At 44.4% G+C, this 15,074-nt stretch overlaps 1 protein-coding gene across 10 annotated transcripts in view; it reads right to left on the bottom strand.

Annotated features, from left to right (window-relative positions):
* b3gat1b (beta-1,3-glucuronyltransferase 1 (glucuronosyltransferase P) b) overlaps positions 1–15,074 on the bottom strand; it is a 21,441-nt gene extending 6,367 nt beyond the window's left edge. For 2 of the 10 annotated variants that reach the window (XR_013468350.1, XM_040181637.2), the window contains exons 1-3: positions 14,768–15,018; positions 5,963–6,227; positions 2,894–2,965 (exon numbers count right to left, since the gene is read on the bottom strand). The gene's annotated coding sequence lies outside the window, so the exon portion shown is untranslated. Of the gene's footprint in view, positions 1–2,872; positions 2,966–5,962; positions 6,228–7,059; positions 7,271–12,611; positions 12,701–14,767 lie in introns of all 10 variants that reach the window. The other 8 variants (XM_040181634.2, XM_078106517.1, XM_040181635.2 and 5 more) reach the window with 8 other exon arrangements.

Below are 15,074 nucleotides of genomic sequence, written 5' to 3'. Positions count from 1 at the left end.
GTAATTGGCACACACTCTCTGGTCCCCCTTTTTAAAGAGGGGTACCACCACCCCGATCTGCCACTCTTTTGGCACTGTCCCAGACTTCCACGCAATGTTGAAGAGGCGTGTCATCCAAGACAACCCCCCAACACCCATTGCTTTTAGCATCTCTGGACGGATCTCATCAATCCCCGGGGCTTTGCCACTGTGGAGTTGTTTGACTACCTCAGTGACTTCCACCAGGCTAATTGGCGATGATCCCTCCTCCGCCTCCAGCTCCGCCTCCACCAAAGAGGGCGTAGTAGTTGGATTCAGGAGTTCCTCAAAGTGTTCCTTCCACCGCCCGATAACCTCCTCAGTCGCGGTCAACAGGGTCCCATCCTTACTGTACACAGCTTGGATGGTTCCCCGTTTCCCCCTCCTGAGGTGCCGGATGGTCTTCCAAAAACACTTTGGTGCCGACCGAAAGTCCTTCTCCATAGTTACCCCGAACTCCTCCCATACTCGCTGCTTTGCCTCCATCACGGCAGAGGCTGCTGCCCTTCGAGCCTGTCGGTACACTGCAACTGCCTCTGGAGTCCCACCGGATATCATAACCCGGAAGGCCTCCTTCTTCAGTCGGACGGCTTCCCTGACCACCGGTGTCCACCACGGAGTTCGAGGGTTACCGCCCCTTGATGCACCTAAGACCTTGAGGCCACAACTCACCGCCGCGGCTTCAGCAATGGAGGTTTTGAACATAGACCACTCTGGTTCAATGTCCCCTACCTCCACAGGAATGTGAGAGAAGCTCCGCCGGAGGTGTGAGTTGAAAATCTTTTGGACCGGGGCCTCCTCCAGACGTTCCCAGTTCACCCTCACTACACGCTTGGGTTTACCGGGTCTGTCCCGAGTCTTCCCCCATCCTCTGACCCAGCTCACAACCAGATGGTGATCAGTTGACAGCTCTGCCCCTCTCTTTACCCGAGTGTCCAGAACATGCGGCCTCAGATCAGACGATACGATTACAAAATCGATCATTGATCTTTGGCCTAGGGTGCTCTGGTACCACGTACACTTATGAACATCCTTATGTTCGAACATGGTGTTTGTTATGGACAATCCGTGACTAGCACAGAAGTCCAGTAACAAACACCCGCTCGGGTTCAGATCAGGGAGGCCATTCCTCCCAATCACGCCTCTCCAGTTATCTCCATCGTCGCCCACGTGCGCATTGAAGTCTCCCAGTAGGACTATGGAGTCCCCTACAGGAGCCCCATGCAGGACTCCATTCAGGGTCTCCAAAAAGGCCGAATACTCTGAGCTGCTGTTTGGTGCATATGCACAGACAACAGTCAGAGTTTTCCCCCCCACCACCCGAAGGCGTAGGGAGGCGACCCTTTTGTCCACTGGGGTAAACTCCAATGTAGCAGCACTCAGCCGGGGACTTATGAGTATCCCCACACCCGCCTGGCGCCTCACACCATGGGCCACTCCGGAGTAGAATAGAGTCCACCCCCTATCCAGGAGTTTGGTTCCAGAGCCGAGGCTGTGCGTAGAGGTAAGCCCCACCAGATCCAACTGATAACGCTCCACCTCCCGCACAAGCTCCGGCTCCTTCCCCCCCAGAGAGGTTACGTTCCACGTCCCCAGAGCCAGCATCTGCCGCCCAGGTCTGTTCCGTCTAGACCCCCCACTGTCACTGCCACCCTTGTAGCAGCGCACCCGACCCCATCGGTTTCCTCCACAGGTGGTGAGCCCATGGGGAGTAGAGTGTTGGGCTGCCGCGTCACTCCTTCGGGCTGTGCCCGGCCGGGCTCCGCGGTAAACCCGGCCACCAGACGCTCGCTGTCGGGCCCTCCATCTGGGCCTGGCTCCAAATGGGGGCCCCGGGCTTCCTCCGGGCCGGGTAACTCCTTCCCTCTTCCGTTTTTTCATGGGGGTTTTGAACCCTGATTTGTATTTTTCTTTATTTTTTGCAGTTCTGTTTTAGAATAAAAGGATTCAAAATTGAAAGTTTTTTTACCTGATTCATCAATTAATCGAAGAAATAATTGATCGACTATCGAAATAATTGTTAGTTGCAGGCCTAATCTCGTGTATCATACCAAATTATTGTTCAATATGTTATTCATTTACTTCTATTTGGGGAATTTCTTTAATTCAGTTAATAACATTTGAATGTGTTTTTTGTCTATGTATAAGGGAACATATATAATGTCTTATTTTGCTGTGTACTGGTAGTTTTAATATATAACATGGTTTAAATCATTTTTGTTCATGCTGACAGACGTACATTTTTGGCGAGATAATATGAAGTCTTTTTCCAGAATCCATTCAGTCATTCCTTTTTTTAAGGCCTCATTCAAAGCTTTTAGAGTTATATTTAGCATGATGTCTTTAGCTTTTTGAATGAGGGATGAGCTGGTTGACTGACTTTCCAAATCTAATGGCTCATCGCTATATCTGGATTGCATTTTGTCCATATATGGTGGTCGTGTATTGAGCGTCAACACACTGCGGCTGCAGGGCACAAACTACAAGGAAGGAGGCATGGTGTTGGAAAGCAGTCTCAGCCTGCTGGAGCTGCCACATGGCAGAAAATAGGTCAGAAAACGCTCGAGTTTTCTTTTTCTTTTGTCATAGAAGCATACTAGCGAGTGTTTGAGGTTGTGATTTGAAGATGGCTTCGGTGCGTGTTGTAGCGTGAATTAACTAATTAAGGTCAATATGTTATTTATAGTAATGTAATGTAATACAACATAATACAAATATAAATAGATAGCAACGCCTTTTATCTGAGCTTATATTATAGTCATACCTTTATTTTAAATTTCCCGTTCTCCATGTTGCTACGGGAGCTCACTATGGATATAAAAGCGTAACGTAAATGCAATCCGTGTTACCATACCTTTGCTTATAGCCAACTCACATGGTCAGTTGGAAGGTCTGTATGAAGAGGGCTGGAGATGTGGTTGGCGTGTGTCCCGCTGGTCCAACTCAGCTGACGAATCAACACACAAAGAATTAGAATCTCATTGGCCATTTACATTGAGAAAAGCAACGCAATAAGGCATCCCCCCTCCAGTCACTCTGTGGGCTTTTCTTTCCCTTCTCTTCGTGGGACTGATCCTCCGCGGTTCATGACACTTTAGATGTTACTAATCCTTGATCAAAATCAACCCTGGTCTGAGATCAAAGGTCGTGCTAGCTAATTAACACATTGGGATAGGTTTCATAGGGCCATGCATGAATAGCGTGTCATTGCTTTAGACAAGCTAATTATCTACAAGCTCTCCACCTCCTCATCACTTTGCGCTGCCATTTTAAGGTTCATTTTGTCACGGCTGAGAGAAACAACAGTTTGGAATGATGTGCTCTCATCTACACGATACGCAGATTCTGGTAAAACAACAACCTAAAAATGTGTCAAAAAATGTTTGAATGTTGAAATGCTATACGCATGAAAATGGAGCTTAAGCGGTAGTTCTAGAAGGAAGACTCCCTTTATGCCACAAGTAACTTATCCCAGAATTATCCAATCAGCGGAGATTGGCTGCGCCCAGGTGTATACGACCAACAGAGACCAAAGAACTCTCGCTTTAGAGGCTTTTTCTTTACAGTTATTCTATCAATTTATGTTCATGTTCAGACTTTCAAAACTTGTGCTGTGGCTGAACCAATCCTATAGTTGCTGTCAAACATTTTTAAGGGCTTCTCTCTGTGTTGCTGTCAGGTGTCATTTCAGTGCGAAACGGGATGCGATACGTTGGCGCTGACGGCAGGGCATTCGCGGTAACCGAGACGAGGGCCGATTCAGATATCGGATGTTTCTGGTGGGAGAAACAATTCGCCCTCAGCTGCGCGTCCATGCGCAACTGTGCAAGTGAGCAAATGTGCAACGTATTCCACGTGTTAAGCAACTGAGGAGGGCTGCGCGTTGTGCAGATTTAATTTTGTCTGAGATGCAGCGCAATGGTGCTGCTTTAGTGGGGTATTGTGTTTGAGGGGGTGTGTTGCTAGTTCGCGTCGGGACGTAACGCTCCGCTGTGTTTATAGTAGCAGGCAGTGACGCGCAGTCGGGGGAGGTAAAGTAGGCACTGCTTACCCGGACAAAAAGGTGCCGTACGGACCGAGCATCAGGTCTGGATATTCTGTGGGGTCGTGTAACCCCTCTACAACAGCAGGGCGGTCTGAGTCAGGACGTGGAGACCGATGCAAGGCATCTGCGAGTTTTTGGGGGGCTTATGTGAGGCCAGAAGACCCTGGAAACCAACTACCCGATAAGTCATGCGTATCACTGGTGGTGGTGCCCTCGACCGTGACGGCTGCAGCCTCCGGGTCTAACGTGACCAGTCGGATCTTAGCACACTAGTGCTAAAAGAGTCTTTCGCTGTACTAGTCGCTGGGTCTACTCCGGCTAGCTCACCTAAAATGATGACGTAAACCATTTCTCGCGTGACTAATGTTCTCTTTTGCTTCGGACGCTGCGGTAGGTAAGACACTGTTCATTTTATTCATATAAAATTCATCTTTTGGGAGGATTCTGCCAAGCAGAACTCGACATCACGGCCCCTTGATTATCCCGGTTTAGGATGGAGTCCAATCGCCAAAGATTCTGCACTATTTCAATATTATACATGTGTAATGTTTGTCAATTCGGTCTGAGTCTGTCCTGATTGAAACATAGAAAGCATGAAGCTTAGAAAATGAGTAAAATGAAGTAAACACCTATAAAGTCCTGCCCCCTAAATAATGTACTGTTTATCCAATACATTCCTTTTAATATGAAAACAACCAGGCAAACAACAACCAGGAGTGTTGCCGTCCTGGAGGGACGAGGCCTCTTCTTCATACCTTTTTTTTTAACACAAATTTGTACTTTTTAAATTTTTCTTCATCTGAGCCATTCCGGAATTTCAGCAAAATACACACAATCTACAAGTACAAGTTACTTGTTGTTGTTGTTGTTGTCAGGGAGTAAATGAATTGTATCTTTGTAGATAAGTCTTAAATCCTACCAGATCCATGAACTCCAAAGCACGTTACTTTAAGAACAATATGTTCGAATTAGCAATATCCTTCATTGTTCACCATTCCAATGAGTATTTTGTTCAATAATGAGCACAATGTACTTTTGTACGTGTTGCCTCCTCCACTAAGTTAATACATGATTATACAACTGAACAATTAGAAACAAGAGCCAGCAGCAGTCGTCTCCATCCTCGCTGTCACAATGACAAAACTTCATTCAGCTTGAGTGAGAAAAAGTTATCACTTGATCTGTATAAGAGTTGTAGATACCAGTATGAGGACAATTCTTTCCTTTGTCAAACATTCAATTCACCTTAGTCTTTACGTAAAGTCGCAATCGCCACACAACATACAAACTTTTGAGGGTTTCTATCCACACAACCGTAATTCATTAACAAGTATCTGGACAACAGGTACTAGATTTACTCAACACAGTATAAAGAAACAGTCATAAACAATTTTAAAAAATGAATTCCTATTTTAATGGAAATGGAATTTTATTTAATGTTGTCCTAATTGCTGTCCTTCTGAATGCAGCCAACTGTTATTATTCGCTTAAATCCTAATAGTGGCAGATGCATGAGTCTGCATAGACAGCTGCAGGTAATCTGATGTAATCCTGGACCTGGTGTTTGATGTCCTGATACTTGCGCTATCCCTTTCAACTGTTGGAAATGTGTAATGTTAAGCCTGGTGTCTCACTGTGCGGCTGGTTTGGAATTCTAATGTTCAGGTGCTGTGGGATTTTAGTGATGTGTCTCTCTGAAATAGTTTTTCACTTCGGTATCTTTCATCTCAGCTTCTCTCCTCATGGTGCTGCTTAACGTATTTTGATTTTGTGGCCAAATGAAAAAAATGTTTAATTTCACCGCTGTTTAACAGTAACAATATAACTGATGACTGGTTGAATCAACTCAAATAGAAAATAAAATCAATCCTTAAAAAAGTGCAAGAGATGTTTACTCACAGAAATGGCTGATGATCCACTTTCAGTCACAGAGTCTAATCCTGTTGTTCTGTGCTAATGCTTTACGCTGATGATAATTGGGCCTGGCCATGATGTGTCAGCTGTAGTGAGAGGAGGGATCCATCAAGTTGTCTTGAAGGGGACGGAGAGCGTGTTTGGTGCACATATGAGCACCAGAGTGCGTGACACCTCTCGGCTTTGGTTGGCAGCATCCGTTGGGGTGCTATCCAATCGGCTGGTAGGGTCGCGTCCTTAGTGCCAGCCCCTGTAGAGACAAAGGAGGTCATCCCTCTGGAAGAATGCTGCTTCTCATTGCTAAAACAAAGGCCGGGATTGTCAGTGCTGATGGCGAGGGGACCGGGCGGAGGGGCCGCTATGGCCGCTGGACTCGGGACAATAGAATAAATCACATGAAAAATGTCACAGCCGCACAAATGAAATTCTTACTTGGGGATGAAGCAGGATCGGAGAAATTGAGGCATAAAACAGCTGGTCACATGGTCCTCTAGACAGACAGGTATTTTTTATTTATTTTGTTTTCATTTCCTGACGGGCATACGAAAGAATGCATTCTGAATTGACTTGACATTTTTCAATTTGGAGTAGAAGGTGAGAAAAAGGTAAGAAAAATAGGATCCAATCTAAATAACTGATGGAGACCAGGCAGCTTTGTAAAAACAGCTCATATGACTAATTAACGAGGATGGTTATACGTTGACATATGTAAATAATGCTTCTCATAGTCCGTGGTTTAGATGACTATGACCTTTTAAGCTTGGGTTGAAATCACCAAGTCAGAGAAATGGGTGGGGTAAGGTTGGCTGCCCCCCTAATTTAATGGGAGGGGCAACACTGTTATTTAAATAAAAGCGGCCTAGTATTTCCAAATCAGAAATAGTGGATGTCAGTAATTATAGCTCAAGATTTACTGAATAGACATGAGAGCAGACATGTGGCGTGTGAGCTGGTAGAAATGTGTGTGTTACACGGTCAATGCGTGAGGCTTTAGAAGTCTGCAATGACTTTATTATTTTAGTTGCGCTTTGAGGACACTACTGTAACGGATTGTCCCATCCAGCCGAGGAAACGCTGCCTACCGTCGCCAGAAAACGGAGCAGGCAGGTCCGCACGGATCTCTGCTGGAAGACCGTCTGCCGAACAGCCCTGGGCTGAGGGGGTGTGAGGGAATATACGCTTCCACAACCCGGCCGATCAGGATGGCATACCAGCTGTAACCGCTATATGAGCGCAGCGGCGGTGTTAGCAAGCCAGTAGGCCTTTCCCAAACGCACAAGCCCGGCCGGCCCGCTATGGAAACAAAGCAGAGAAAGCTTGATCGTGACGGGATTCTCTCCTCAGTCTTCAATTTCTGCCTCATCTGTTTAGTTATCCGTCCCCGTCCCATTGTGACCCTTAATTTCCCCATTCCGTTCTGTTGGGCACAAGCACTATGCTGTGTTATCATTATGCCTTTCGAATCAATCATCATCAATATTTTCTACATACAAAATTGGCCATTTGAATATGCATGCATCTGATCACCTCTGTGGGTGATTTCATTGCCCCAGTCTTCCTCTGGAAATATGCTGTTTAATCAATGCATATGTTAGCAGGGAGACAAATAAGACGGCAAGCTCAAAAGCGGTCTTTCATGACCAAGAGCATGAGCTGCATTGTGATCAGCGCCGCTATTATTAGAGTAATACTTCCACGAGATTCACTGTAATAGAATAACTACATTCAGCTTAAACCTTCTTTCCTGAGTGGTGTCTTTGTTTCCAGCAGCAACCCAACACCTTTTGTCACATTGCTATAGAACTGATACCACAGAATACAGAAAAGGGTGTGCTTGATTAGAGGACATTTTGAGTGAGATAAACCAGAAGTTTCAACTCAAAATGATCCACGGATGGTAATCCTTGTACTCTTGTCTTATTCAAGTACTTTTATAAATCAATATTCCGTCTGAGTGTGTTTATGTGCTGAGGCTTAGAGGAATGACATGCAGTATTTTTGACGGATGGGCAATTATTAAGATGTTGGTGCACTTCCAACGGTGTCACATGACACGGAAAAAGGTGTCAGTGTGCTATTAAAATGCAAATCGTTAAAATCCAAACTCATTTAATAACTGCTTAGCTGTCAATGTCGATCTGTATCTGATGCAAACACCTTGAAACATACCGCCTGTAATTTCCAGTATGGTGGGTCCTTTGAAAAATCTAAGTGATAATTATCGGCTTTCATTGCGACAGCTGCGCTGGTGTCATTTCTCACATCCTGCAGATTACAACGCTTTTTGGAAACCTGTCTTCAAAATTATTCTAGAGGTTGGACTGGTATTAAGGAGACAACTCAGATGTGCATTGAATAGCTTAGATTGTTGCATTTCTAAAAAAAATCATAATTTGCAACCACACCCCAATAACTGCCCCAATGTCCAACTAAGCACACCCAATACACAAGAAATTACAGCTTTCTACTGCGAATGAGTGCCGCATAGCACTTGGCCAGCGATGCATTTGACAGGCCAGACATGGGAAATCTTCCCACTCACAGCACAGTTTGCTATTAGAAACATTTTGTATATTTGTTGGCTTCATTGATTCCCCTAGCGTTGAACAAAGGGAGCGCCCCAAATCCCCAAGTGCCGCCCGCCCCCCCCCAAGAAAGTCTGGAATTGTTTTTCACATCTCCAATTATCCAGCTAGTAGTCGTTGCAGGCGGACGCACGCTCTCTGTCCGTGCGCGCACACGTGTTGGAACTGCCATATTGTAGAATAAAAAAAATAAAAATAAATATACATATACACTACCGTTAAAAAATTTGGGGTCACTCAGACAATTTTGTGTTTTCCATTAAAACTGACACTTTTATTTATCAAATGAGTTGCAAAATGAATAGAAAACATTGACAGGTTTAGAAATAATGATTTTTTTAAATATTAATTTTGTTCTTCAAACTGTCTGCTTCTCACCCTAAATTGTTCTTGCATAATTTGGAGGTGTGATTTGGGTCATTGTCCTATTGTAAGAGGAAATTAACTCCAGCTCAAGCGCTGTCCACAGGGCACGGCATGGCGTTGCAAAATGGAGTGATAGCCTTCCTTACTTAAAATCCCTTTTACCTTGTACAAATCTCCCACTTTACCAGCAACAAAGAGGCCCCACACCATCACATTACCTCCACCATGCTTGGCAGATGGCGTCATGCACTCTTCCAGCATCTTTTCACCACTTCTGCATCTCACCATTTATAGAATCTGCCAGTTGAGGACCTGTGAGGCGTCTATAACTCTAATATAACTACTTGTCTTCTTGCTGAGTTGTGCACCGGGGCTTCCACTTCTCCTTCTACTATGGTTAGAGCCCGTTTGTCCTGTTCTCTGGTGGTACACAGTTTTTCTCGCAATTTCTCGCTTGGAATAGCCTTCATTTCTAAGAACAAGAACAGACTGGCAAGTTTCACATGAAAGTTTCATTTCTCTTTTTCTGGCCATTTTGAGAGTATAATCGAACCCACAAATGTGATGCTCCAGATACTCAACTAGCTGTTTTTAGCTGTGCTAACATAATTGCACAAGGGTTTTCAAGGGTTCTCTAATCATCCATTAGTCTTCTAAGGCAATTAGCGAACACAATGTACCATCAGAACACTGGAGTGATAGTAGCTGGAAATGGGCCTCTATACACCTGTAGATATTTCATTAAAAACCAGATGTTTCCACTTAGAATCGTCATTTACCACATTAACAATGTATAGTGTATTTGTGATTAATTTAATCATGAAAAATAGTGCTTTCCTTTGAAAAATAAGGACATTTCTATGTGACCCAAACGTTTGAACGGTAGTGTGTGTATATATATTTTTGGGGGGAAAAAACAAATTCAGATTTTCTTGAGGGGGGTAAATTGTTTAGTGTATTAGCCGACTCTTAAAAAGAAGAACTGTGTTGTGAAAAAACTGATCATAGCTTGTTGCAATAAAAAAACGGAAGAGCATCAATGCAGCAGCAATAAAAATGTGTTTATGTAAAGACATATGGAGTAATGTTTGCCTGAAGTCACTCACCGTGTCTGTGTGTTCGGAATTAATTTGCTTGTATTATGCTTTCAGTGCATGTTCGTGCGGGTGAGCGTGCCCGAGTGGTTAGCTCACGGAGCCTCTCGGCGCTCTCACAGGGTGGTTACAGCTGATAATGGCGTCCTGACAGGAGCGTACGCCACGGAAAAAAACCTTTGAGGCCTGTCGGCACCTTTGACGTAGTTTGTACTGTAAACGGGTGGCTGCTTTTAACACCGCTGCTGTGAGCCCTAACTCTGGCATTGACATGTCGAGAGGCAATCAAAATGCTGCTGTTATGCGCCTTCATGGGCAATAACACACCACTGCTAGAATCAATCAATTCGAGGGTTCTGCTGCAACCGCCTTGCTTGGTTTGGTACGACTGACATCTAATGATATGATATCTAATCTAATGATGACATCTATGGAAATCTGGCCTAATCACTGGTGTTTGAACTATTTGGCCAGTGTTATTTTAAAGATACGCCGTCTGCTATTCAACACAAATGAGTTAAGTAAAAAGAACATAAAAGATTTCAAAAAGCGCAATGAGTATTAAAAAAAGAGGAATAATGTCTGTTTCTTCGCAAGCATGTTAATCAATAAAGGAAAGACCCTACAAAAGGGGCAGTTTTGCCTATTACACCCTGGACCAGGACACAGATATCATGGCAAGATGTTGGTAAGAACGCGACAGTGCAACACCTTTACGCCGCTTTTAAGAAGACTGTTTTGCCGGCCAGCAAAATCACGTGACCAAATCAAATTCAGCTCCTTGACATTTATAATGAGTAGATGAGGAGTAAAAACAGTGTTGCTCATTACCTGGCTCGAATCTCTTTATGAATGAGGAGCTCCATTTTACAAATATAAAATCTCCTTTAGTTATATTTATATATATATTTTATATATATGAGTTATATTACTTCTTTCGGTTGTTTTGCAACTTCTGATGTTGTGTTCTCCAGTGAGAATCATATTGTAACATTCTCTTAAATGCTGCTGCACCAGAGAATCATTTCATTTAAGTGTGTTTAAGTGTCAAACAGATTGTATATCACCTATTTCTAACTTTCTGTTCATAAGCACCCGGTATTATTTTCGTCATATTATATTATACAACACACAATAATGTAATTAGTGCATGTACTTTGAAAATCATTTTATCAAGCAGTTACCCATGTAAATAGACTTGTTTGTATGCTATTTTGCATACTGCATTCGGTGCTGGGATAAATAATGATGTGCTTGTTTTCCCAGAGGCATTCGTGAAAATACAAGCCTTATCACCATATCAATTGACTAAATATTAACATAATCAAACTAATCATTATGCTAAAATACCTATATGACCATGTTGGAATCGCTTGATTCTCACAATGTAACTCAAATCAGCAGCTACAGGCAACGGAAAATCAGTTCCATCAAAAAACACATTGTATACCCGGCTACTGAGCACAAGTGTATAATTCTGCAGGCAATTAGCTTAATCCAATTCTTCTCATAATCAAAGCGAGAAATGACAATCCTGTCCAAGTTGTCCCAGTTAATGGAGCAACCTCTCCTTTTGCCTTGAAGAGACATCCGAATGTTTTCCTCTCTGCATTTAAAGTAAATGTGGTCATATTCACATAGGTTTGTGTGTAATTACCTTAAGTGTCTTTGCATCAACAGAACTACAGAAAACACTAGTGTGAACAACATAAAGCTCAGATGTGGATGCAGACCTTAAAGTGAAACAACAGGGGAAACGTATGCGCTGTACGCACATGTGAGCAGAGGACTTTATCTACTGGCTTGCTGTTCCTGTTCTGTGTGGAACCAAAACTGAATGTTACAGTTCACGATTGCTACGTGACATTACATGGGAGCATAGAAGTCTCCTCAGGGTGTTTCTCGTTGATATGGCTGCTGCCGAGGTTACGTGACTGTTACGTTGTGGTGGTTACGTTTGTCTATTTCAGGTTGTAATTTGACGTTTGTTACGCTAGACGCGTTACGTTGCATTTAATGCGTTACATCATTCATTAAAAAAGTCGTTTTGTCGCCTGAAATCTAGCGAAAAGATTCACAATGAGAACCACGTGGCACTGCGCGTTTCTGTAAGGATTAAAGGAGGGTGACGTATCCTTCGGGTTTACTGGGCTTTTCCCCGGCCACTGAGTCGGCCTATAATCTCTGCGTTCAATTTCAATAAATCTGCATTCAACCCCAATTTACTAAGTGAAAGTATTGCACACTCCCACGTGTAAAAATACACTGAGAATAATACCAGCATTCACAATCAGTAATCATGTGAATGAATGCATGGCCTTGACTCAATTACAATATCCACAGGCCAGCCGCCTCCATTAGGCACAACCATATTATACTGCAAGCAACCCTGATTACAAACATACACACACATACACTTTAACACATTCACTTTTGAACTTTTGAACTCGTGCACTATTTTGTCCTGTCGTCCATTGTCATACTGTCTGCTGTTACGCACCAACCGCCAAGTCAAATTCCTTGTATGTCTGACATATTATGGCAGTAAATGTTTCCTGATTGCCCTGATTCCTGAACATATTCACTTACCAGTTGTTGAGAATGTTTCTGCTGGTGGGGCTTTATATAACTCTACATGAATGTGCACCAGGTGTTTGTTCCTCCATCACCCAAGGTGTCTGGATGTAAGAATAAAAAGACAGAATCAGAGATAGCGTGTTTGATAGGTGGAGATGCCACGTACCGCATTTGGTCGACGCAGCGTTTAAATAATTCAAACGTTACAGCGTAGCAGTGCACAGCCCAGCCGAGTAAACTCTTCCTGCCGTCAGCGAACGGCCTGCTTTCATGGTCTCCGTCTGAAGACGAGGGTTTGGTCTCCACGTACAGTTTGCAAGCTTGTTCCTCGACGTGTGTTGAAAACAAAACTCTTCGCCTGTGCTGTTTGCCCTCGACGGAACATTCACAGTCCAATGTGGGTGAAGTGTGAAGCACATTAGCTCACCGAGAGCATCAAGAACATGCTGCACCGCCTTGCCCTTGGCATTTGGTGTGGCTGGAGTCACAGTCCTTCCTGACACATTTGTTTCCATGCAGCACATATTCCAGTATAATTTCAGAGTAAATAGGAATAGCAGTCGTCATATGATTTGATCACTGCGACTGACGCCTGCTTCCTTTGGTACGAATCTGCCTGACTTCTGGTAATGGTAAAAAGAGAAAACACCTTGTTACGGGGGCCTCTACAGTCACATGATGGCCCATCTCTTGGAATAGCTATTAAATCTATCAATCCGCCAATTCTCACACACTCCCACGGCTAGCATTAATGATACTGTGCCTGCTTGACTACTGTGGGAACTTCTGAGGAGTCAGCATCCTGCTCCGTAGGATGATGGTGCTGGTTTTTGCCAGGAGCCGCTCTGACTATTGATCTGCTCATGCAGCATTTCCCTCCGCTTGAAGCCAGAATTTGCCTCTGATCTGAACCAGCTTTCTAGTGGGCAAAAACAACCTCAAACAATCAAACTCAAAGGCGCTTTCTCTGTTTTTCATGCACATCAAGAGCACGGAGGATGTAGATGAGGAAGAAGAAACCAGCAAGCTTGCGGTGCTCAAAGCGTAATGATGTTCTCTTGAAGAGCCTTCAGAGGCACTTTTAATTATGTTGAGGCACATTCGATTGAGATTACACGGGTGATTCCAGAGTCAAAATAGTTGAGAAGGATTTCAAATGCTAAAAATTCCCTCTGATGAATATCCAAGAGGCAACTCTTAACTAATTCCAGATCAAACCATTTCAACAAGCACCATTTGTTGGCAATTTGTTAATGAGCAGACCAGTAAGTGGAGAGCAAATCTGAAAGTTAAGTGCGTCTACTTTATATAACAAACAAGATATTATAACAACGGTGCACAGCCCTGTGCAGTCGTAGCTGCATGCAGCACAGTGTCATGTTTTACACTGAGGAATAGATGCTACTGTGAGTTTGTTTGTTTCCCAAGTGCCTGTAGTTAGAAGAACACTTGCAACCAAAACATTTTAGAATAAGGTATATTTTAAGTCACTCTGGCCTTTTGCATGTTCAGAACCTGATTCAGAAGGTGATCAAGCGCTGTTTAAAGAGAAGTAAAGACCGTCTGTGATCATTAGGACCTACTGGGCTTCACACTGCAATTACCCTTTCAAAGCAAAGGGACCGCTACTGTAAAACAGCTGCTGTCACTGTCTGAATGAAGGATGCAAAAGTCAGCGCACAACACTGCCAAGTAGGTCTCTCTGGGCACGTTACGTAAAGCTGCAATGTCAGTAATATCCCCGTCGGCAATTTATTTTCCAACTCATTTGTGATTGTTAATCAATAACACTGATTTACAGTTAGTGCTGACCTCACTAGAATGCCCTTTTTCTGGGGGATTTCCATAAATTGTCTCAGATTTTGCACATCGGTGTGGCTGACGCAGGATTGTTTGTGCACTGTAATAAAGATAGTTTGGCAGGGACGACTTGAAGATCATCAAAGTCCCCATATGTACCTTAATATCACCGAGCAGCAAACTAAAGTTGGCTCTACAAAACATAAGTGAAGTTACAGTAAACTTCTCCTGTCCCATTCTATCTTTGACCAGCTCGCGTTGGGGACAGGACGAGGACATGTCCTCGCCCAACAGACACTCCACTAAGCGGGAGAAAAGCCCCCGCCGGTATCTACAGATGAACCCCCCCCCCCCCCCCCCCCCGGTACCTTAACGGTAGACCGAGCATCCACTTCTCCGCATGCCGCCGTCTCCTCCTCCTGCTCCTCCTCCTCTTGCCCCGACCTCACGGGCTTCCATCGGGACGGACGGGAAAACACGCGCCTTGCGGCCGGGAAAACGTCTCCTCTTCCTCGCTGCCGCCCGCGCGCGCTGGAAGCGGCTGCACGTGACTGAATGAGCTCGGGCGCCAGGTGCGCGCGTCGGACGTGTTCTCCCCTCGCGCTGCACGGAGAGAGGTGACGGGAGGAGAGGGGGCGGTCCATCTGCCCTCTCCTCCCCCGCACCCCCCCCCTC

The sequence above is a fragment of the Gasterosteus aculeatus genome, chromosome 7 (genome assembly GCF_964276395.1).
Source record: "Gasterosteus aculeatus chromosome 7, fGasAcu3.hap1.1, whole genome shotgun sequence".
NCBI lineage: Eukaryota > Metazoa > Chordata > Actinopteri > Perciformes > Gasterosteidae > Gasterosteus > Gasterosteus aculeatus.
Note: the sequence above shows the minus strand (reverse complement) of the source record. Positions and strands in the feature narration are given on the sequence as shown.